At 36.1% G+C, this 23,771-nt stretch overlaps 1 protein-coding gene across 1 annotated transcript in view; it reads left to right on the top strand.

Moving 5' to 3' along the window:
- Positions 1-9,662: 9,662 nt before the first annotated feature.
- LOC135697171 (NADPH--cytochrome P450 reductase) overlaps positions 9,663-23,771 on the top strand; it is a 48,701-nt gene continuing 34,592 nt past the window's right edge. The window contains exons 1-2 of the mRNA XM_065216789.1: positions 9,663-9,796; positions 10,537-10,600. The gene's annotated coding sequence lies outside the window, so the exon portion shown is untranslated. The remainder of the gene's footprint in view (positions 9,797-10,536; positions 10,601-23,771) is intronic.

Here is a 23,771-nt window from a genome sequence, read left to right as displayed (position 1 = left end):
AGTTCATGTTATGTTAAAGTTAAAGTTATGTTAATGGTAAGATAAACATTTGTTAAAACAAAAGTTAAAATTTAGTTTATGTTACGTTAAAATTAAGCTAGAGTTAAGTTAAGGTTCTGTTTAAGTTAAGTTAAAGGTATGTTACAGTTATGTTTATGTTAAGATAAAGTTAAGTTAATTTATGTTTAAGATAAAGTTAAGTTAAAGGTAAGTTAAAATTATGTTGAAGTTAAGTTAACGTTAAGTAAAATTTAAGTTAACGATAAGTTAATGGTAAGTTAAAATTATGTTAAGGTGAAGTTTATTCAAATTGATGTATAAGTTATGTTAAAGTTAAATTTAAATTAAATTTATGTTAAAGTTCAAGTAACGTTAAAGTTATGGTTATGTTAAGTTATAATTAATTTAAATTCAAAGTTATGTTAAAGTTAAACTTATGCTAAAAATAAATTAAATTTATAGCGAATTTGTTTCAATTTAAGTTGAAGTTTTGCTAAAATTATGTTCAAGTAAAGTTTAGTTAAAGTTATGCTATATGTAAGTTAAAGTTAAGTTAAAATTAAGTTAAAGTTAAGTTAAAGTTAAGTTAAAGTTAAGTTAAAATTAAGTTAAAGTTAAGTTAAAGTTAAGTTAAAGTTAAGTTAAAGTTAAGTTAAAGTTAAGTTAAAATTAAGTTAAAGTTAAGTTAAAGTTAAGTTAAAGTTAAGTTAAAGTTAAGTCAAAGTTAAAGTTAAGTTAAAGTTAAGTTAAAGTTAAGTTAAGTTTAAGTTAAATTAACGTTATGTTAAAGTTAAAGTTGATGCTTAAGTTAAGTTAAAGGTCAGTTAATTTTAGGATAAAGTTATGTTAAAATCAAGTTAAAATTACGTTAAGTTAAAGATATGTAAAGTTAATGTTCGGTTTAAGTTAAAGTTATGTTTAAGTTATGTTAAATTTAAGTTAAAATTTAAAGTCAAGTTAAAGTTAAGTTATGTTAAATTTAAGTCAAAGTAAAGTTAAGGTTATGTTAAAGTTTATTTAAAGTTAAGTTAAGTTTAAGTTAAGTTTAAGTTAAGTTTAAGTTAAGTTTAAGTTAAGTTAACGTTATGTTGAAGTTAAAGTAAATGCTTAAGTTAAGTTAAAGTTCAGTTAATTTTAGGATAAAGTTATGTTAAATGTAAGTTAAAATTACGTTAAGGTTTTGTTTAAGTTAAAGATACGTTAAGCTAATGTTCGGTTAAAGACAAAGTTATGTTAAAGTTATGGTAAATTTCAGTTAAAATTTAAAGTAAAGTTAAAGTTAATTTTAGGTTAAAGTTATGCTAAATTTTAGTTATTTTAAAATTTAAGTTATGCTAAAATTAAGTTAAGGTTATGTTAAAGATAAGTTAAAGTTAAGTTAAAGCTAAGTTAAGTTAAAGTTAAGTTAAAGTTAAGTTAAAGTTAAGTTAAAGTTAAGTTAAATTAAAGTTAAGTTAAAGTTAAGTTAAAGTTAAGTTAAAGTTAAGTTAAAGTTAAGTTAAAGTTAAGTTCAAGTTAAGTTCAAGTTAAGTTCAAGTTAAGTTAAAGTTATGTTAATGTTAAGTTAAATATATGTTAAAGTTAAGTTCAAGTTAAAGTTAAGTTAAAGTTAAGTTAAAGTAAAGTTAAAGTTAAAGTTAAGCTCAAGTTAAAGTTAAGTTAAAGTTAAGTAAAAGTTTAGTTAAAGTTAAGTTAAAGTTAAGTTCAAGTTAAAGTTAAGTTAAAGTTAAGTTAAAATTAAGTTAAAGTTAAGTTAAAGCAAATTTAAAGTTAAGTTTAAGTTAAGTTAAAATTAAGTTAAAGTTAAGTTAAAGTTAAGTTAAAGTTAAGTTAAAGTTAAGTTAAAGTTAAGTTAAAGTTAAGTTAAAGTTAAGTTAAAGTTAAGTTAAAGTTAAGTTAAAGTTAAGTTAAAGTTAAGTTAAAGTTAAGTTAAAGTTAAGTTCAAGTAAAAGTTAAGTTAAAGTTAAGTTCAAGTAAAAGTTAAGTTAAAGTTAAGTTCAAGTTAAAGTTAAGTTAAAGTTAAGTTAAAGTTAAGCTAAAGTTAAGTTAAAGTTAAGTTAAAGTTAAGTTAAAGTTAAGTTAAAGTTGAGTTAAATTAAGTTAAAATTAAGTTAAAATTTAAGTTAAAGTTAAGTTAAAGTTAAGTTAAAGTTAAGTTAAATTTAAGTTAAAGTTAAGTTAAAGTTAAGTTAAAGTTAAGTTAAAGTTAAGTTAAAATTTAAGTGAAAGTTGAGTTAAAGTTGAGTTAAGTTAAGTTAAAGTTAAGTTAAAGTTAAGTTAAAGTTAAGTTAAGTTAAGTTAACGTTATGTTAAAGTTAAAGTTAATGCTTAAGTTAAGTTAAAGTTCAGTTAATTTTAGGATAAATTTATGTTAAATTTAAGTTAAAATTACGTTTAGTTAAAGTTAAGTTAAAGTTATGTTAAGTTAATGTTCGGTTTGAGTTAAAGTTATGTTAATGTTAAAGTTATGTTAAATTTAAGGTTAAGTTAATGTTAGGTTAAAGTTATGTTAAAATATAAGTTATGTTAAATTTAAGTCAAAATAAAGTTAAGGTTATGTTAAAGTTTATTTAAAGTTAAGTTAAAGTTTAGTTAAAGTTAAGTTAAGTTTAAGTTAAGTTTAAGTTAAATTTAGGTTAAGTTTACGTTAAGTTTATGTTAATTTTAAGTTAAGTTTAAATTAAGTTTAGGTTATCTTAACGTTATGTTAAAGTTAAAGTTAATGCTTAAGTTAATGTTTGGATAAAGTTATGTTAAATGTAAGTTAAAATTACCTTAAGGTTTTGTTTAAGTTAAAGATATGTTAAGTTAATGTTCGGTTAAAGATAAAGTTATGTTAATGTTTAAGTTATGTTAAATTTAAGTTTATATTTAAAGTTAATTTAAGTTTAAAGTAATGTTAAAAATTAAGTAATGTTAAAATTTAAGTTAAAGTTAAGTTAAAGTTAAGGTTAAGTTAAGTTAAAATTAAGTTAAAGTTAAGTTAAAGTTCAGTTAAAGTTAAGGTAAAATTAAGTTAAAATTGAGTTAAAGTTAAGTTAAAGTTGAGTTAAAGTTGAGTTAAAGTTGAGTTAAGTTAAGTTAAAGTTAAGTTAAAGTTAAGTTAAAGTTAAAGTTAAGTTAAAGTTAAAGTTAAGTTAAAGTTAAGTTAAATTTAAGTTAAGTTAAGTTAACGTTATGTTAAAGTTAAAGTTAAAGTTAATGCTTAAGGTAAGTTAAAGTTCAGTTAATTTTAGGATAAAGTTATGTTAAATTAAAGTTGAAATTACGTTCAGTTAAAGTTAAGTTAAAGATATGTTAAGTTAATGTTCGGTTTAAGTTAAAGTTATGTTAATGTTAACGTGATGTTTAATTTAAGTTAAAATTTAAAGTTAAGTTAAAGTTAAGTTAATGTTAGGTTAAAGTTATGTTAAAATTTAAGTTATGGTAAAATTAAGTCAAAGTTAAGTAAAGGTTATGTTAAAGTTTATTTAAAGTTAAGTTAAAATTTAGTTGAAGTTAAGTTAAGTTTAACTTAAGTTTAAGTTAAATTATCCCGTAATTTAATAATCGTTTAATAAATGTAGAATAGTGTCTAATGAAACATTATTTCACATAATAATCAAGCGTCTATATACACCTTTATATCATCGCTGTTTAAGGAAGTAATGATGTCTAATTAACGCTGAATAATCAAAAATTTGATCGAATAAGCTCTGTTACAATTTTTGTAAGTCGAAGAGAAGCTTCTCGACATACCTTATTCAACACCAAATACTTCGATGTTGTAGTTGAATAAATTCTCCAGATTTGTGTGAACAAAGCCTGAACAGAGGTTAATATTTAAAATAGTACAAGTATTATTAAGCATGAAGTGATATAAAATAGTCAAGAAGTCGTTTCTTCAATAGGCAATTGTTTGTTGGGAAGTAAATGTTAGGTTAAAGTTATGTTAAAATTGATTTTTGGCCTCTATTCGTGACCCAAATTCCAAAAATACCCATATTTATGGACTTTTGAAATTATTTTTCACTTTTTAGAAACTGGAAGCCGCCACATTTGATTTCAAAATGGCATCGGATATCGATTTTCTCTAGACGACAACCTCCAAAAACCTTCAAAAAAATCCCATATTGATTGATATTTGATAGTAATTCCCAATCTCTTCTTGGATCTCGGAATTCAAAATGGCGTCGTATGCCTATTTCCAATCTCTAGACGTCACCCGATCCCAAAAATACAAATTTTATAGATAATTGACAGCATTCCCAATTTTTCTTAAACCAGAAGCCACCATCTTTAATTTCAAAAACTTATCGGATATTGATTAGCGGCCTTTAGTCATTAGCCAGATTCTAAAAATACCCATATTTATGGATATTTGACACTTTTTCTGCAACAGGAATCCTCCACCTTGGATTTCAAAGTAGCGTCGGATATCGATTTCCTATATCTACACGTCACCCCGATTCCAAAAATACCCATATCGATGTCAATGGTATCAACGGTATATGACAATATATCCCATATTTGATTTAAAAATGGCGTCGGATATCGATTTCCAGTTGATTGTAGATTGTAGATTGTAGTAGAGTTGGAAACTTGATCATGTAAACACTACGCATCATTGGCTGGTAGTACGTTAAAAAATGATACAACAATCGTCAAGTTCGCTGTAACGTCACCTAGTGCCTCGTCATCCACGAATTGGCGCCTATGTCAGTAGTCTAATAACTCTTAGCGCGCTGATGGCATGGTTCCAATGCCGCATAGAGAGTTGCTACAATGATATTAGGTTAGCTAAGGTCAGTTAACTGACTGGTGGGGAACGGGAGCTTTAGCTATGACTATTATGTATGCATTTCTATAACGTTATCTAACAACAATGGTGTGTACTGTTTACAAAATCATGTTTGTAATTCTAATGTGTTGTATGGTTGAAAGCATTTGAAAAAGTTAGATTTTAATGTTTTGCACATTTGAAAACATCCGAAAACAATAAGTTCTTAGTACAATTGAAAACACCCGAAAATCATTTTGTTTTAATGTCTTGTACATTTGACAACATCAGGAAGCATATACATTTGAAAACACCCGAAGAACGTTAAATTTTAACGTTTTGTACGTCTAAAATCATCTAAAAAATAAAAATTCGATTAAAATTCTCGACGTCAGAACAACATTTGAATAGCAAAATTTTATTTCATGTTACATCTAAATAGCAATGTTTTCTAATGTTTTATGCCAGGAATATATTTTATTTCGATGCTGATGTAGACATCAAACGTTAGGCAAACGTAAATTTTTATTCGGGTTCCCTCGGGACACCCGGAATATGTCCGCATGTGGCCAAAGTGGTTCTTGTTCTGGTTCTTGTAGTGGTTTGAGTTCCATTGAACCAGAAATTGAATTCTGATGTATTTTGATGAGTCGCATGATGGGTTTGACCCTAATCAGATGTTGGCCTCTTCCCCCGGGACACCCGGAATGTGTCCGGATGTGGCCAAAGTGGTTCTAGGAACTAGATTTGAGTTCCATTAAACCAGTCGTTGAATTCTCATGTAATTTGATGTGTCGCATGATGGGTTTGGCCCTAATCAGATGTTGGCCTCTTCCCCCGGGACACCCGGAATATGTCCGGATGTGGCCAAAGTGGTTCTTGGAACTAGATTTGAGTTCCTTTGAACCAGAAATTGAATTCTCATGTATTTTGATGTGTCGCATGATTTGTTTGACCCTAATCAGATGTTGGCCTCATCCCCCGGGACACCCGGAATATGTCCGGATGTGGCCAAAGTGGTTCTAGGAACTAGATTTGAGTTCCATTAAACCAGTCGTTGAATTCTCATGTAATTTGATGTGTCGCATGATGGGTTTGGTCCTAATCAGATGTTGGCCTCTTCCCCCGGGACACCCGGAATATGTCCAGATGTGGCCAAAGTAGTTCTAGGAACTAAATTTGAGTTCCATTGAACCAGAAATTGAATTCTCATGTATTTTGATGTGTCGCATGATGGGTTTCACCCTAATCAAATGTTGGCCTCATCCCCCGGGACACCCGGAATATGTCCAGATGTGGCCAAAGTGGTTCTAGGAACTAGATTTGAGTTCCTTTGAACCAGAAATTGAATTCTCATGTATTTTGATGTGTCGCATGATTTGTTTGACCCTAATCAGATGTTTACCTCTTCCCCCGGGACACCCGGAATGTGTCCGGATGTGGCCAAAGTGGTTCTTGGAACTAGATATGAGTTCCATTGAACCAGAAATTGAATTCTCATGTAATTTGATGTGTCGCATGATGCGGTTGACTTCCCTAATAAAAAATAACCATAAACGAACGATAACCCAAATCATCGAATTATTCAACAAATGGTTTGGATGATACTCAGAACAGCAGTTAGCTTGTAAGATATTATTGTTAGGTTAAGATCTATTTAATAAAAAAAACATATGTTAGTTATAAGAAAATGAAAAATAAAATTTATTGATGAAGTCATGTTTATGCTTCAACTGTTTTCATTTTTATTAATTTAAAACCCATTGAAAAAGAAAATGGTGGTGAACATTCGGGAGCGCGCCGGGGCGCCTGGGGGCGGACAAAATGGCCGAAACGATCAGTTTTTTGACAGGTATCGTTTTCGCCTCAGGCGCCCAAATGTTGCAAATATGGTCGCCCCCGGCGCGCCGGCGACCAAAATTGGACCAAGCGGCGCCGCGAGGTTCGAGTCGCCCAAGTCCGCCCCGTCCGCCGAGCGGTCCGGGGGCGAGCCGTGGGCGACTAGCCCGCTGTATGTGGGTAGGTTCAGAAAGTGGCTCCACTTGTTATTTGCGAACACTAGCGCACCTATAGCGATTTGTTTGCTTTGATTCACCGATTTGTTTGCACTTCTCCTTCTGTTCTGTGGTGAGTGTGTGAAAAATCGCTGATTGTGACTCTCATGAAGTGAAATAAACAGGTTCAATATGTCAAACCAGGTGTCAAACACATTCTTTGCAACCTCTTCTTGTATCCTACCAATTCAAAATATGACCATGGCATCTAATAATTTCATAATTAAAAAAAAACATTGTTTTAGCTGAAATGAGTATTTGCAACCTTGAAGGCAAGAATGACAACTAGCTGTATCAAAACCGAATACTTCAGTGCCAACATTTCAAAGGGGCGTAATTGCATTTGTAAACAATGGCTTTAGCCGTCGATTTCTCGTGAATAAAAGCTCACTCATGAAAAATAATGACACCAGCAGGTAGAGAGATTTTTCCTCTACCAGTTAGCATTGTCATTTTAGAGAGGTAAGATTTCATTCGCGAGAAATTGACGGCTAAAGTCATTGTTTACAAAAGCAATTACGCCCCTTTGAAATGTTGGCACTGACTTCATGATTTCTCAATAGTGATGGAGTAATATGACATGCACTAAACTAAGGACACGGGATATACTACAATAGATCAAATTACTGGTCGCAGTGGTTTTATGTCCCGAACAGAGAAAAAAGGGTCAGACAGACAGACAGACAGAAATTCATTTTTATTTATATAGAAGATTTATATTTTATTTATGTTTTATTTTATTTATATTTTATTTATATCGGATTACGGTAAACGACTTGTAGTCAATTTTATTTGTTTATACGAAAGTTAGAAGAAACTGAGAGGTAAGCACATATCATCGGTAAGAGACATGTGTGTAAGAAAATTTGCGATTGAACGCTTGCACAAAAAGACTAGGGAGGGAAACGGACTCGAAACTCAAATGTCATTAGCCAAATACATCCGTAGACCATACACACTAATCGAGTCAGTACGGTTTTACTGAGTTTTTGAATTGCGGAACTGTTCGGTAAAAGTTTAAAAATCTGTGGAAAATTTATTAATGAGAAAATTGGTTCTGAACTTGTTCATACTTAGTTCTGTTAACCTCATTTAATGATAGAAAATAAAATTGGTCGATTTAATTGATTCCTTATGGATAACGGTCATTTGAATTTATACCGACTTTTTCAGCAATTCAAAAACCCAGTAAAAAAATACTGACTCCTGTAAAACAATCTTAGTGTGTAGGTCCACCGTTGTATAATTGGCAATGCACCCGTGTACTGAATGGGAATTGTGGGTTCGAATCCCACCGGTGCCCTTAGATTTTTTCGCAAATTTTCTCACACATACATCTCTTACCGATGATATGTTCTTACCTCTCAGTATCTTCTAACTTTCGTATTTATGTTGTATTTATGTTTTATTTATATCTTATTGATATTTTATTTACATATTTTATTTCATATTCTTTATACGGTATTCATATTTTATTTTAATCTTATTAATATTTAATTGTTATTTAATTTATATATTTTTTTATTTTTTATTATTTTTTTTATTTTATTAATATTTAATGTATAATTCCTGCAAAACTTTAACTGAAATGGTTATAGAACTTTACATGAATGTTTGAATGATAAAGTTTTAACGTTATGAATTATGTTTTTTTTGGAAGTGGACCTTTCAAATAATGGGTTGTTTAGAACCATTACTATTCAAAATTGTTGTTTCTCCATACATTTTTGGAAAGAGAACTATATTAGAACCTTTTTACTTATGGTTTGAGAACTTTAATGGTAATGGTTATGGTAGTTAGGCTCTCAAGGTCCACTTGTAAGGTCCTCTTCCAAAAAATCATAATACATAAGGTCAAAACTTTAGCACATAAACGTTTATGAAAAGATTCATAACCATTTCAGTTAAAGTTTAGCAGGGATTATCCAGCTTTCCATGCTCGGTAATGGCGGCCTGTTTGTATGAATAAATGTATCCTTCACTGTGCTTTTTGACACTAACTGGAGGGCGTATGTTGTTCCATTTTCTTCTGTTCCTGGGAGAGGGAAAGGGAGGGGTCAAAATCCGAACATCCAGATAGTGTCAAAAAGCACAGTGAAGGATACATTTATTCATACAAACAGGCCGCCATTACCGAGCATGGAAAGCTGGATAAACAATTTTTAACCATTTTTGGTATGGTCAAGTAATTGTTCGCATTTATGTGGGCAATCGAATGTGCAGAGACAGCTTCCACTCCTGCGTAGAATATCTTACCCATATACACACATGGGACAGGGACCAACGGCTGTACTTCCCTTCCGAAGGAAGTCGTGACCAAAGATTTTTATGCCTCAGAAAAATCCCACTGACCTCGGCTGGGATTGAACACAGACCCATTGGGGTGAGAAAGCAGTCCCGCTTACCAAACCACCGGCGCCGGCATCATTACAATTTTAGTTGCATCATTATCAACCGCTCGGAGTAGCTGGCATGCATCATCATTAATGGTGACGTCTGGATTTTTTAAAGTGCATGATTCACGCCGGTATGTACCATTAAAGCGAGTATATTTACTGATTTGTTTTGATGCCGACATAAATTTCACAACCCTTTAGCTTGATTGCGAAATTTTTCGCAATAAATAGATAAGCCTTGAGAGATAAGCCCTTTGCAAAAAAAAAAAAAATCAGCATTCGAGCAGACCAAATTTTCTGACAGCTGTCACACTATTTGGATCACTTTGACAGATCAGAGCATAAAACTGCTCGACGACAGCATATAATTGAACGAGTTTTTGTAAACTTCCAGCACGGCAAACGGCAACACATCAGCGCCAGGCCGCCAGCGAGTGATCGTCGTTTCGTCTCGAATTTCATTCAAGTTTTGGTCTCGGTTCAGACTGGTCGTGTTTCCTGCCTTTCACCGTTTCGTGTCCGTCGAATAGTGGCGAGTTTGGATTGAAAGTAAAATTACTCCGGTGTTCCTTGTGCAGTGGTGATTGGTGTGTAATTATAAGCTGTGGATTTGTCTAATTAGTATCAAGCTGGAAGTTCTAGTAATCTTTACTCTTACTGTATCTAGCAGCTGAAATATGTAGTATTCAGAAGGATCAGGTCGAGGAAGGGTTACGGGGAGAAATCGCGTAGCTTTGCCTTTTTTTTTCGCACACTAAAACCTGTTCCAAACGAGGAGAGAGATCTCGCATTGAATTAAAGAAACCATTCGAAGAGTAGTTCGGGAAAATCAAAACTGTTGTGTCACACACCACGGCCAAGACAAGACAGCAACGGGACGGGGTCGTTTGATTACGGGTAGTCAACACTACTGTTATAAAGTTTTCGTGTTCCCTTGTGCGGCGAGAGATTTTCATCGTCTCGACGACGACGACGACGAAAATCTCGAAACGGCTCAGTCGGTCGCTTAGTAGTCTCTGATCTGTCGTCGTATTCGTCATCAGCAAACGACGCGCTCTCAATCGCGGTCCTCGTAAAGTTTCACAGTGTGCCACTCCGTCATCCTGGAGAAGAGCAAATTGTAATTGCAAATTAATGTTTAAATCGCATCGCAGTTCGGTTAAGCTTCATTCCAAGGGACTCAACTGCGCGTTTCAAAGTCCAAATGTTTCGAATCAATCACCGGGGACTTCTAGCTTGTAGAATATAATTGCCAGCAACGACGAGTGCAAGAAACTCAGAGTGAATAACGCCATCCTTAATATCTCTCCTTATTTCAATCGAAAAGGGAACATCTTTGGAGCTGGAAGCAGTGAAATAAGGCGCAATAAGCTAAAAGTCATCATTTCCCGGTAAGTGGGTAACATAAACCTAATTATTATTAAACTTCGTTTTGATGCCTTCCTCAACATCACTTTGTGGTTACGTGGTCGCCTTTTCGCTTATGTAGCAGTAAACTGCTCGAATATTATCCCCTTATCTCTCCTCCTGCTGCAGGTTGGCCGGACGATAGACCAACGAACGATAAAATTGAGGCTCCGTTCCGAGGTGGTGCCTTTCTCCGTTTTCTTTCTCGCAACGTTGGTGATGCGTGAAAGGGAAGCATAGCCAAACATTCACCTGTTGCTTGCTTGCCTCCTGTTGAGTTCGTTGGGTTGGAAGAGCATAGCACGTACAACATATAGATAAAGGGCGCAAACATAACCTTTTTCAGAAATATTTACATTATGCATTATGAGAGTAACCTTAACCTTGAAAGATATGCGCAGCTGGTAGGTTTTGGGTTTATCTTTCAACGAGTGATGTTAACTACGTTGTTTGTATTTTCGTTGCATTCTAGAAGTTCATTAGGGGCCTAAAGTTGCAACTTCTTGAGAATGAAAACTTTTCCATGCAAATCACCAGAATTGCCGTGTAGGGAATTGGTATAAATTTGCTGTAGAAGTCATTGTTATAACGTTTGCGATTTACGAGTCCTAATGAAAGATAACTATCAAGTATGAGTTGTTGACCTAATCAACATTTGGCAGATAGTTCAGCTCGGTGAACACTAAAGTCATGAGTAGACACCGAAGGCATAGGGGTCGTTCAATAATGACGTCCACACTTGACTCGTTCGATATCTCGTCGGGCAAAACTGATATCATCATTATTTAGCTAATTCTTGTGTTCGTGTGTGTGTCGACGCTTCTTTATAGATTGCAAAAAGCTCTCGTTACACAAAATGACACTAGCTTCTGAAATGAAGCATCGAAAAAACTGGGATTGAATTTTTCGAAAAGACATCAAAGTAAATTGAACCTTAGGTATGTAAACATTAAAAAATATCTTAAACATATTAATTTTTATTCATATATCTTCACGAATCTACAGAATCCGATTCATAATTCCTGTCACGTTGGATTATTTAGTGGTTCGTCCAGAATCAAAAAACTGGATTTGTGGATGGAAACCTATCTAAATTTACAGTGCTTACAGTTCAGGTTCCTCACCCACGAACTTCTTTGACAGTTCTGTAGGGGTTTGTTCAGGCTCCCATTCTTTGCTGTATTTCGTACTCTCACAGCATGGGAGGAGAAATAGAAGTAAGGGCAAAAAGAAGGTCAGTTTTTGCGCGCACTGATCTATTAATTAGGACCTCCTTGATAGCTTAGTGAGTAAAGGCACGGCATGCCAAACCAGAAGTAGCGAATCCGATTGCCAGTCTGGTCGATTTTTTTCTCCTATCTTCCCTAGTAGAAGTGCTCAAAGAACAATATAAAGTAGAAGGTCGTCAAATATGTATTCCATATCAAATTCGTAAAGGAGATCTTTTTATTTTTTGTTACCAGTCTCATTGTTTCGGAAAATGTAACCATACCACCTTTATAGGTTGACGAACAATTTAAAGCTCAGCAGCAGCTTTCACCTTTCAATGAAATCCACTTTGTCTCAGCAAGACAACGATCAATTTCGTCTCGAGACTGTTCGAGAAGGACGTTGGAAGAAGGAAACTCCATTATATGTCTCGTTTCTGCGTTTCCGCCGGTGTATGTACCTCATAAAAAGTGCATACGAAAGATACCGTTGTGGCTAACCTACTCAAACATTACCTCCGATGCGAATGGACCGGCTTCCTCTGTCTTTGTATACAACACACCAGTTGTGACAGAAAACGTAGATCGACCTTGATAAACTACATCTCATTTTTGTTCGTGTTGATGTGGTTTCGGTTATGTTCATTCAAGTTGGATTGTTTTTTTTTCTGTCTTCATGGATCCATGGAATTTATATACATACGCAGCCTCCTATCACATCGTCGTCTCCTGACTGAATACGACGACGAAGGTTTGTTTTCGAAGGATCATCCACACGGCGAATGAGAACGACTCAAATTTGAGTTTAGTTCACTCATAATTGCCAAAAGTGCAGGAACTCAGCGATGAGTTAATTTGCCTCATGTTTTCCCAGGTTTTTCCAGGATTTTCCAGGGAAATATTCCTGAATTTGAGAAAAGTAAAGATTGGATTCACTTAGTCTATTGGTACTATTCCGAGACAGAATAAAATTTTCGTCAATTTCCTCATTTTCCGGCAGATTTTTTAGGTTTTCCACAGGAAACCATGGGACAAATTTTACTCATCGCTGAGTTCCTGCACTTTTGGCGATTATGAGTGAACTAAACTCAAATTTGAGTCGTTCTCATTCGCCGTGCATGAACGCACCACCAACTGAGCAATATGAAAAGTGATGAAACAATCCAGCAACCACTGACTGGCTTGACATAAGAAGATGTTAGTATTGTTGCTTCGTCTACTGACGGTTGAGGCGTAGTCGATGACTGGATACGAAGCAATTTGACGGTCTAGACATGGCTGTCGAGTGTACGATAGGATGATGGCAATTGAGCGATCGTAACGGCTAATTAAGGGACTCCTTTAGCTCAATCGGTAAAGTCGCAGCTACAAAGCAACACCGTCCTGGAGGTGGCTGGGTTCGATTTCCGATTGGGTCTAGGAATTTATCAGGTTGAAATTTTTTTCGACTTACCTGGGCATGCAGAGCACCGAGAAATCGAGAAAACCGGTCAACAGCCGATAATTCGAAGTCACCGGAAAAAATCCAGGAGTTTCGATGACAAATCGAGAAAAAATTAGACTTTGGGTCTTGAAAAAAATTCAAGACCATTGGACTGGACTAGATTTTAAGGATACAGTCACTTTTTTCAGTAGTAGTTTTGAGTAGATTTTAGAATGAATTCTAGAGATAACTGCAAGGTATTTCAGAAGAAAAAAAAAGCCCTAGGGAGTTTTGGGATGAGCTCTAAGGGAGTTTTGACAAGAACTTCAGCTCTGTGGAAAATTCCATGGCGTTTGTGAAGAGTATTCCGGGATCGGTGAACAGCACCAAGAAATCGTACATTAAGTTTTTTTCAATAATTAGGTGCAATTCCAAAGGTATTCTGCGAGGATAATTTCAAGGGCATCTCTAAAAGAATTTATAGATAGTTTTAAGGAAAATTCCAAGTGAACTTTCTGAAGAATTTAGAGGAGAACTTCCAGATAATTCTGAGCAAAATTTTAATAAAATTCTTTGGACATTCTAAGGAAGAGAAAGCTTCAATGAATTCTTAGCAAAAGTTTAAAATTAAAAGAGACTATAAGGACCAATTTCATTAATTTTTTTGAGTTTTTTTTGTAGAGAATGCCTGGGCTGTTATAAGACATTTTCAAAGGGATTTTCATAGAATATCTTAAATTTATTTTAGAAGTATTCTGGAAAGAGATCTGTGAAGGGAAATGCATTTAAAATTAAATGCCCACTTGTAGAAAAATAAACGATATCGTTTCCTTAGATGCTTTTTGTGGGTAACGAATTGTGCTTGTTTTTAACTGGAGGTTTCACAAATAATTCATGATCATAAAACCATATTGACATACTGCCTCTTAATTTTTTTTGCCAATCACAGTTGTTAAAATCATTGACTACAAATTAAGCTTTTTACAGCATATGTCGTAAAATAATGGAACGAATTCACTTTTCGTATATTTGTTAGATGCTTTACTTTATGAGTAACATATTTTTTTTTCTTTATTAAAGAGACTTTCAGCCTTGGGCTGGTTTGTCTCTGCGTATTTTTATGAGTAACAGTTTAACAATCTATTGAGATATTATTTCTGATGTAAAATAAAAAAAAATAATCATTTGAAATACCTCATGCCTTTGCACTCTCTACTTGCAAGCCAGGAATTTTACCCCGCTATCATTATCGTTTTGGAGTTCGAAATCATTCGATTTTCGTAGAAAACATTGTAATGAACTTACTTTCTTTAGGCAGACCTTTCAGGACAACCTGCAACAAACGTTCAGTTTTGGTGTCGTAAGTGAAAAATGTGTGTTTCAGTCAATACACGGCATTCACCCCGACGACCAATTTAGAGTGAACACTTGAATTTACCGAAGTTCAAAAGTTCCTTGCGAAGAGCATGGAAATCGGATGTGGTTATCACAATAGGGGGGACCTTTTCCTTCTTGGCATTAAGCCGGGAATGTTTAATGGAATTATGCCTGGATGATGGATCATTCTCATCATCCATGAGCATATCAATTTGTTGATTGCTCAAATGAATTTCATCAGAGAGGGGATCAAGAGATTACCATTTTCTTTTACGTTTAGGTGCCATGGTGGCAGAAGAAAGTTTCTCCAAATCAACTTCAAAGCAGATTTCTGTAAGAATCCGAAAGATCGAAGAGGAATTTCCCAAATCGATATTCAAGCAGGATTATCTCGGGTAGGGTCCAAACAAGGATGGAAGAGTAATAAGAATTGAGCTAGGAAGAATTTGCAGATCATATTTATCACTGAGAAGTGCTGTTTAAATTTGTTGTAGCTTTAGTTAGCATACGTCTTTCTTCAGCAAAAAGTAAATAGTAAGCACGACAAGAGAGCACGATCTGGGCTGATGTCCAACGGAATATTTTTTATTATTATGTCGAATCAACTCTCAGCTTCATTTTTACATGTTGTGAGTAGTCTCGCAAGTCGCAATATCAAAGAAGCTTGTAAAATGAATAGGGTTAAATACCCCATTTCCGGCCTATTAAACACAGCCCGCACTTTGTCTTTCTTAATCTAGCGCAGTTTAGCACCAAACGGAATGTTATTATCACTGATGGCTTCCAAACTTATTTACCTTTCCGTACGTACCGTAAGATTTGATAAAGAGAAACCAATCGTTAAGATATTGTCAAAAGTCTAACACTGCTTCTTGACGCCAAACTCAGCCTACGGATTTTAACTCGGCCTAACGCATTGCAACTTCATTGAAACGCCAATGAATTCACTTCGGCCTATCGGATGAAGCTAAAAATTGATTCGGTCGGAGTGCTTCTTTTGTTTTTGGGAATAATAGATGCAAACCTTCATATCACGCGTTCTCATTGACTTCGTTCGGTAGCTTATTAACTTAAGTATCGTACCAAACGCATAATTGACTTGTTAACTATGATATCATGGATTTATTTGAAGTTGTCTGCTCGATAGGCCCAAAATGGGCAATTAAGCCGAAGTAGTTCTCTACCCTATCAAGCATGATTTGTAATATCTAGTTCGTATATTTGGAAGGCTGTCGAAGTGCTCAAACTGTCGAAGTGCTCAAAGAACACTAAATTTGTGAACCGACGTAAAATCCCTAGGTGCCTAATACAAAGGTGCCACAAAAGGAAGAAGTGTTAGTTTGTTTACTAAAATGAACTATGACGATTGTATACGGAAAGTTTTGCTATAATCATATCAATCGTCCTTGTGTGTATTCGCGAAATTCACATCACTTGCGTAGGAAATCAATTTGGCAAGGCATTTGTGACCAGCATACACCTTCCGGTTGTATAAAACAGGTCAAAATCTGTCCAAATACCCCGTAAACTTTTTTGTTTTGGCACTGTTTGTGACTAAATAGTGAACTTTTCATGAACATTAACGGCAAATAACTTACCTACCAACACTAACAGACCGTCAGTTCTTGACCACCTTTACATCTATCCACATCTATCCATCTAGGTTAAATCCCACATGGCCAATGGACTTCTCTGCCACCGTTAGTATTAGCAACCGGTGGAAACTAACGATTTTATATTGGCTCACTACTTGACTAGCCTATTGGTCCCAAGCAAATCGACTAACGTATCCCATTCTAGTCGAATTTCTAGTACTATACTATGTTTGTTTTGATTCGCTATGAAAGTTTGACAGATAAAATGAGGGGTTCGAGGGGTGCATCGATTAGCTTGGGACCGAAGATAGTTCTAGAGCTAAGCCAAAAAGTTGAGCACGTTTCTTCGGAACCTTCTGGTCTTAGAGTTAGCTCTATGGTATTGGTGAGCAGTTTCACTAATACATGCGTTTAACTGGTCGAAAATGAAAAACAAACCACTGTCAAATCAAACACTTTGAAAGCGGATTTCGTGGTTGAACATAATAAACAAATCCATTTTACACGACTACATTTGCAAGATTTTATTAGTGATATCTTGCGGCAAGAAGTCAATGATAATAACTCAGAGAGAGTAACTTCTTCTTATACACTCAAAAAATTTCACACGTCATCATCATGTGCCTCACACATAATTTTGCACTTATTGTGAAACACATCCATTTCATGTGTGAATCTTATGCTTTCAACCATGCCTCAAAACTATTGGTTCGAATTGTGACGCACTTGGATTCTATGTGCCTCACATGCTAATATCAAAAGCTTTGCACATCATAGTTCAATTTTCTACAATATTCTACTTCATCGACTTCTACTTTACCGACTCAAAAATTAAATCGACAAATATATAAACAAAGCTGAGGGCAGAGCATACACATGCCTTTTAATTAATGGGTCTGATTTGGGAATTGATCCTGGGCTGTTGGGGTGGTGCTGCTACAGTTGCCTTCGTTCGATCTCACTGGACCATGGTTGTTCTCATATATGAGGCTGGTTGATAAGTATGAAGTCACAACTCATGTTTTCAATGTTTACCTTGCAGAACAAGCATTTCACATCGCATTGAAATGCAAAACACTTCAAATCCATCTGTTTTGAACAGTAGTGCGATTCAATGTGCAATACACTTGAATTGATAGAGAAAGATTATCAACATTTCATAGTTTGAAACACAAGAAATCAACGTGTAGAACACATTGAACCATGGTGAAATACACTTAAAATAAATGTGATTGTGCATATGAAATATCAAGTGTTCAAACACATCGATCAGACGTGTGGAGTTTTTTAAGTGTAGGTATGGATACATTTCTCAAAACTGCAGGAACTCAGCACTGAGAACCTGCAGTTTTTCGAAATTAATCACACAACTGAGTAGAAGTGACTCTCTCTGAGTTATTCTCATTGGCCATGCTAGGCGGGTAAGAGAGGTGACACAGTCGGAAGAAGTGTTAGTTTGTTTACTAAAATGAACTATGCCCATTTTGTTATGGCAAGTTTTGCTATAAGAAATGCTCCTCGTGTTTATTAGCGAAATTCACATCAAATGTTGATTAATTGCGTAGGAAATCAGTTTGGCACGGCATTTGTGACCAGCGTACACCTTCCGGTCATATGAAACTGTTCAAAAACCGTCCAAATTAGTCCAAAAAAAATAGTGAAATTTTCGTGAACATTAACGGCAAAGAACTCACCAACGCTGGGAGACCGTGAGTTCCTGCCAACCGTCATTTTCCATCTCGGATAGATGTAAAGGTGGTCAAAAACTCTCGGTCTGCTAGTGTTGGTGAGTTATTTGCCGTTAATGTTCATGAAAATGTTCACTATTTAGTCATAAACAGTGCCAAATCAAAAAAGTTTATTGGTGGATTTAGACAGATTTGGTCCTGTTTCATGCGACCGGAATGTGTATGCTGGTCACAAATGCCTTGCCAAATTGATTTCCTACGCAAGTTATGTGAATTTTGCAAAGCTTGCCATATACAATCGTCATAGTTCATTTTAGTAAACAAACTAACACTTCTTCCTTCCCTTGCACCTTCGTATTAGGCGCATAGGGACGTAATAAAGCCAAAGAAAGATGGAGTTCAGATTTTAACAAAAGAGAACCATATAAGCACAGACTAATATATCCAACGATTCCCTTTGCGAATTGGATTTATAATGAATAGGTACAGAATACTTATCGGTCATTTGTAACCGCCGGCGTCAAGATAAGGTGGTCGTCGATCATTTTACACGTGGTTTCGATGACGAAATGGAAGTTTGTTGCCACCTTTTAAATTGTACGTTAGATTGTGGTACGGTTTGGAGGTCCAGATACGGGTGGTTATTGACCTTAAGTGAACCCTACACGATTGCTTTTATTGACAATAATCGTATTGTCAATACATGCTATATTGACGTCAATATATCGAGATTGACAATATTTCTGAATTCACATCATCAATATTATTGTCAATAATTCCCCTTCGCGTCAATATATTGATGCGTGTGGGGTTTGCTTTAAGCGAATATTTACTTCTATTTACTTTACCAGACGCTAAAACGTCCATATGTGTGACTAATTTTAGTTGAATTTCACTAATAGCGATGGATTTACCTTTTCGGGAATTATTGAGCTCAGTAAAACGTCTGACTGTTGAAAATGTTACCATGCTGTCAGTGAGTGACGTATCCCGATGGACTAAGTATGAACAGGCACAAAAACGAAACTACCGGTTCACGATATACAATTCCAATTAGCACTAGACACCATGGCGAGAGGTTAAAGAGCAACCTCACACGAGTCCGTGTCAGTGGCGACACAAACAGGCACACATCAACCGGCAGATAGGCACGTAGGCCTCACAAAATACTGTCGTTACCGTTGCCGTGGTGACGTGGAAGTTTGTGTATGTCGGTAAAGTAGAACTGTCATTGGGGCCATTTAAGTCCGCAGCCGGATTCAGCTCTCTGGAAGATAGTTTTTGTCAACAATAGATGGCATCAAAGACGGAACTATCACTTTTTATCGGTGTCCATAAGGCGAACGTTGGGGAAATGACACACGAGCACGAAGGTACGTCGAACTTAATTGAAATATGCAGAGCGCGAAGCAGAGCAAAACCTCGAGAATCTTCCATTAGCGACTTGATTAGCACGATGTGTTGGAAGAAGGCTTTAGTAATCAAATGATAGGCTATAAAGCGAGTTTTTTTTTAATTGGTTTGTGAGAAACGATCTCGCTAGCTTCTAGAACGATGATCATCAAGTGCGGAAACGAATTGCACGCGATGTAAAGTGTATCGGCAAAGAAGATCGCTTCAAACGAGCTTTCCTCTTTTTCCTTGGAGATTCTATCGAAGATATTTGCTTGAACTGTACAAGCTTACAAGGATTAAGGTTTCAGGCCACTATCCTTGATCTGCATGTCAGTCGTCAGTGGAACTCTAGCAGCGCGCCGCCTGCGGAGCGGAGATTCTTGTGTGCTTGTGTGCTCTATACAATCGAACGGCAGTGCTGCAAATTGCATAACTATACCGGTGATAATAGCAATGCACTATTGACTGCCTGAACTTCTCAAGCATTGTGCTCCGGGCCGATGAGAACCGCGTTGGAATTTCAATTGGTTCAATGGAAATTTCATACTGGGGTTTGCTGAGCTGGTGAGTGTAAAACCGGAATCGGTTCGATAAATGTTTACCGAGCACTCTGTACACAGTTTGATTGGCTGATGATTTGCTTAATCGACACGATCGAGCTTCCCTAGACGAATGTGTTCGACAACGGCGTTGGAATTAATTCCGGGGCAGTTGTGTCGTGATTAAGAAATTGAAGTTTCTTTGCTAGGTTTTAAAATGTGAGAAGGTTTATTCGCTATAAAACATAACTCGGTCAACAGTCATTCATCATTCATTATTTTTCAATCAGTTCAATCACCTAGAAGTTTGTTACATTTTGCATGCTTTGTTTTTTAATATGATGTAGGTACCTATGCATGATCATTCCACGAAAAACATGGCAGCTTCGTCCTGAAAGATGATGATAATAACCTTCAAGCTAGTGCAAAAATATGCTCAACATATTTATGAAAAATAATTTTACCTTCGATGTGAACTTGGTTTTGCTCTAAAGTGAGCGGTAAACGGGCACCACACGGTACGTCAAAAACATTAAACAATGAAACTGATTGTAACAAGCTTCGTATCCCCTGCCGGTTAATGTCAGGGTGATAGATGACAGTGTGAAACCCGTTCCAGTAAGTTCAACTCGAGAAAGTTATTGGAAGTGCAAAAGTTAAGCAACACATCGTTAATTTAACTATATGTCTTTACACCGGTCAACCTTCAGCTCATGGGCTTCCCTTGTATTGACAGATCGGTGTTGACCAATCGGTTGCTAATCTTTGGTCATTTTATGATCGCTAGATCAACGTACCAATATAAATCGCACTCTCTAGAAGGCTCGTTTTAAGGTTGCTAGCGCAGCATGGTCTTTTCGTTGCTCTGTATGATGCAAAAGAACGAAAGCGAAAGAGGGAAAAGGAGACCGGTTGTGTTAGTACACAACTTGTCTGCTGGAGTAACCAAACGGCCAGTAGGCCATTGCGCCATCGATCACCGCGCCGTTGCTACGGTACACCTCGCGTATGCCTTAGATATAGAATATAGAAGCAAACCTAATGCACTGCGAAATGCAATTTCCACTCGGTCTGTGCAGTTTGCAGTATGTAGGTACATATATACTTTCTCGCTGACGATCTGTGGTTCTGAAATTGAAATTACTACAGCATACTCACGCATATATGCTGCTAAGCGTAAACGTTTAGCATTTTTCAACCCTCAGGGCTTTGCATAATTTGTGCTGCAGCGCATTGGACGCGTGCCTTATTATGGCTTGGGAAATGGGTCTCTGGAAAGAGGTTAGGCAAATGCATGCTGGAGTACGTTAATGAATCTTTTCTGTAAAAACTTCAATAGAGATCGATGAATGCCCAAGTAGTAGTGCAGAATTTTGGGTTAAAGTGCAAACAATCCTTGTACATATATCGTATCCTATGTTCTGCACTCAATACTTGGGCACAGTGATTGATCGCTCTTTTGGAAGTTTTTCATTTAATTTACTATCGTAAAACCCAGTTAAGTTTTCAGTGAAATAGATAGTAAAATAGATAGTTTAATGCTATTAACCTCCCTATCAAAATGCAAAATTTAAATTGAAATGTAACAACAATTTTACTACTACCGCTGTTGAGTTATCCACGAAAAAGAAAACAGATATAAAGAGAATCGATCAATGTAAAGGATGGAATGAACAAAAAGTAGTCAACTCAAATATAGTGCATTTCTGTTTAGCGTGCACTTGAAAAATAACAATCGTTGATATTCAAAGGTGTGTATCTACGAAATCTCTTGTCATTTTTGGTTTTGGAATTTTGCATTAGGTTTTTAAGATGGCTACCAAACAAGAGAACCAGTATTTACAAATTCTGCACGCGCATTCGTTAAATTAAAATCATTCTTTGTGAAGGCTGATTTTAAACAGACTCCTGCCCAAGAATTTTATACTGCAACCGGAACAAAACTAGTTCAGGATAACTTTGGCAAAAAATCAGATGACATTTTCAAGAAAACTACTTGGTCGGGCAGGTGATTTGCACTGGTGAGCTGAAGAGCATTTATCTTTATGACAGCTGGCATCATCATCCAGCATATTTACGTGAGCGAGTTTTTGAACAAATGCGTATTGGATTTTATTAGAAACCACTGATACCTTAAGCCTGATCTCGTTTGCGGTTAAGTTACATGAAAATTAATAACGTTGCAGTTGTAGCCAAAAACTAGAACCCACCAAATTCATTATACTTCGTAAATTTTAAAAATATTGATCAATCATCACGAGAAACCTCAAGAAGTAATCAAAACAAATTGGTGTTAATTGTCAAATGACTTAATTTAACAATACAATAAGGTTGTGCAAAACTAAATGGAACGGGTCAACCGTGAAGTTGAGTTAATATTATTTTTCTACACTTAATTTTGTGACTACTTTTTTTTCTCGTTCCACCCTTTAAAAAACAAGTAAATGTTTTTCGCTCATCTGCACGGCGAATGAGAACGACCCAAATTTGAATTTAGTTCACTCATCATCGCCAATTTGTAAGTTGCGGCTTCCCTGTCAGCCTATAGCTGGCACGATTTACCCCGGCGCCGGCTATGAGCAGAGTACTTCCCCCAAAAACGTGTTTATGATAGGAAAAAAAGAAAGAAAATGCAATTTTCAACGTTTAGGGGAATTTACGTATTCTCGGCAACCTAAGCAGCGACCTTCTTTCTATAGCCTTTTTCTCTATGGAACGCACACATATGCAGTATTGGTTTGTTTACAATCTTTTGCTGACAGCTGCTCTAACAATTTCAGTCGAAAGAATTGTCAAAAACTGTTTTGAAACGCTTTTACAAAGCTCCAATCTTCTCTAGTGAGAGCGAGTATTGTCGGCAACCAGTTTTTCTTCGGCAACCGTTCCATTTGAACTGCATGTAAATCTGCTGTTCTATTATCGGCAACTCGAAATCAGCTACAATTTGTAGCGCGTGTGTTGCATTTCAAGAAAACCTTGCTAGATTGCTTTTTCTCAGTGGTAAAAATATAGTCAAATTGAAGCTGAAAGCATAAAGAATCGTTTGCATGCATTCAGCGAAGTGTTTTCGTAAGAAAATCCAGTGAAAATAGTGTTTCAATTTGTGTTGCCGAAAATAGTCTATCATGCCGAAGCCGTCATTTCCCCTACTTATATTGTCTAACCTCCATTTTGCTCCTCGCTGTCCTCGGTGTCTCGGTGGGGCCCTTCGATGGTAGCGGCAGTGGTTTCTGTTCACGTCGGCTCCAGACACGGTCTGTGCCGAGCGTCTCTTCTCCTACACTTTTGGTTGCCTAGCAGCAATCCTTTACTTTAAGCGGGGGGGGGTGAGCGAGGCTCCTTTTTCGGAACGGTGACGTTGGTGACGAATCGCTGGATTACCTACTCGCCGTAGGCAATCCCGGCAGTCACCGCAGTGTTTCTGCCGAGGCGGACTCACCTCTGGGAATGTCTGCTTCGTCCTGCTTGACGATTAACTGCGGTGGCGAGACTGGCTCTATTGGCTGAGCCACCGCAGTCAGAACGGCGGGTGTTTAACGGATCCTTAATGGTTAGCCGGGAAAACGAAAGACTCCTTCACGCTTAGCTTTCCAATGGCGGCGATCCAACACCCTTCACTATCCCCAGTTCACAATCCATGGGCCGGCACTTTTCGGGGGAACTCCACTATCACACACCCGACGATGCTGAGGATGCTGACGCACTCCACCAAAACCGCAATCTCACCTCAAATTTTTTTAAATGTATTAAACCAGATGACCTAGAAGGATCAAAAATCGGTCGTAAAGTGGCACACGGCGAATGAGAAAGACCCAAATTTTATGTTTAGTTGGCTCATAAATCACATAAAGTGCGGGAACTCAGCGATGAGTAAATTAGCAGCGATGAGTAAAATTCTTGGAAAAATCTGGGAAAGCATGAGATCTAAAC

The sequence above is a fragment of the Ochlerotatus camptorhynchus genome, unplaced genomic scaffold, assembly GCF_037179485.1.
Source record: "Ochlerotatus camptorhynchus isolate MF236.1 unplaced genomic scaffold, CSIRO-AGI_Acam_v1.1 ptg000067l, whole genome shotgun sequence".
Lineage (NCBI taxonomy): Eukaryota > Metazoa > Arthropoda > Insecta > Diptera > Culicidae > Ochlerotatus > Ochlerotatus camptorhynchus.
This window is presented reverse-complemented; position numbering and strand designations above follow the sequence as displayed.